Source organism: Furipterus horrens, unplaced genomic scaffold, assembly GCF_987537825.1.
Source record: "Furipterus horrens unplaced genomic scaffold, mFurHor1.1.pri manual_scaffold_11, whole genome shotgun sequence".
In the NCBI taxonomy this organism is placed as follows: domain Eukaryota; kingdom Metazoa; phylum Chordata; class Mammalia; order Chiroptera; family Furipteridae; genus Furipterus; species Furipterus horrens.
In genome coordinates, this window is record NW_028327181.1 from 28,289,461 (window position 1) to 28,291,531 (window position 2,071).

Sequence of the window (2,071 nt, forward strand, 5' to 3'; positions counted from 1 at the left end):
TTCTGACCTTTTGACACAGACTGAAATTGTGACCAGTTTTAGGTCTCCAACTTGTGACTGTGGATCTTGGGACTTGTCAGCCTCCACAACTGTGTGAGCCAATTACTTATAATAAATCATGTACAGGCTCAGGTTAAGATGGCAGCATGGGTAATCAAGATGTTCAGCTCCTCCCACAACCACATCAAAATTACAACAAAACCACAGAAAACCATTATTGAGGACTACCTAAAGATTAGATGAACAGAAATCCTATAGGTAAGGAGGCACAGAAGAAGCCATGTCAAGACTGGAAACACAGAAAAGGAGGTAGAAAACATAAAAAGAATCAGTCAGAAATAAAGAATACAATAATTGAAATGATAAATACATTACAGGGAATCAATGTAGATGAAGCAGAGAATTGAATCAGAAATTTGGAAGATAACATACAGAAAAGGCCCAGTCAGAAGAGCAAAAAGAATTCCCCCAAAATCAGAATAGTTTGAGGGCCTCTGGGACAATATCAAGTATATCAACATTTGCATCGTACCAGAACAAAAAGAGAAAAAGTAAGAATTTGAAAACTTATTTGAAGAAATAATAATGAAAAAATCCTTAATCAGTGAAGGAAATAGACATTCAAGTCCAAGAAGTGTAGGGAGTTCCAAACAAGATAAACCCAAAGAGTCCCTCACCAAGACATGTCATAATTAAAATGCTCAGAGTTAAAGACAAAGAAAGAATTTTAAAAACAGCAAGAGGAAAGCAGATTGTGACCTACACAGAAGCTCCCATAAGACTGTCAGCTGATTTCTCAACAGAAATTTTTCAGGCCAGAAGGGACTGGCACAAAATATTCAAAGTGATGAAAACCAATAAACTACAACCAAGATTACTCTACCTAGCAAAGCTATTATTTAGAATCAACGGACGGGTGAAAAAAAAAAAAAAAACCTCCCATATAAAAAAAAGCTAAAGAAGTTCATCACCACCAAACCAATAGTGCAAGAAATGTTAAAAGGACTTCTTTAAGAAGAAGAAAAAGAACAAAAATATCAAAAAATATGAATAATAAAATGTCAATACCTACATATCTATCAATAATTATGTTAAATGTAAGTGGATCAAATGCCCTAAACAAAAGACATAGGGTGTCTGATAAGATCCTTACATATGCCTCTTAAAAAAGAGTCACTTCAGAGCAAAAGAGATACATTTTCTGAAATAAAAAAAATGAAAAAAGATATTTCATAAAAAGGGAAATGAGGGGGGAAGGCTGGGCAGGTAATACTTACACCAGAAAAAATAGACATTAAAACAATGGATATAAAATAAACAAAGAAGAACCCAGCAATTCCACTTCTGGGTATTTATCTGAAGAAACCCAAAACACAAAATCAAAAAGACATATGCATCTATATGTTCACAGCAATGTTATTTACAATAACAAAATATGGAAGCAACTTAAGTGTACATCGACAGATTAATGGATAAAAAAGAAGTGGTACATATATACAAAGAAATATGACTCAGCCATAAAAAAAGTATAAAATCTTACCATCTTCAACAACATGGATGGAACTAGAGGGTATCATGCTAAGTGAAATAAGGCAGGCAGAGAAAGACAAATACTATATGATTTCACTTATATGTGAAATCTAAAAAACAAAATACTTGAAGAAAAAAATAAATAAACTCATAGATACAGAGAATATTTTGATGGTTGCCAAATGGGAGGGGGGTTGAAGGGATTATGAAATATGAATTGTTGTTGTAAAATGGTCATGGTGATGTAAAGCACAGCATAGGGAATCGGCGGCGGCGGCAGCCGTCCGTCTCGAGACGATGGTGTAGCTTCTTAAGAGTCTATCTGCACCGCCGAGAATGGCTGTGCAGTCCGACTCGGGAGTGACACGGTATCTGTCTCCTCCCGTGTTGAATCGACATCTTGCGATGACGCTGGAGTGTCCTCTCCAGTGAAGCTGAAGCTACAGAGCCTGGGCAGGGTGATATGGAGGGTCTGCTGTTGCCCATGCAGCAGACGCCCCCTCTCTTCGCAGCTGAAGGGTCCAAGGGAAAGACGGAGTCA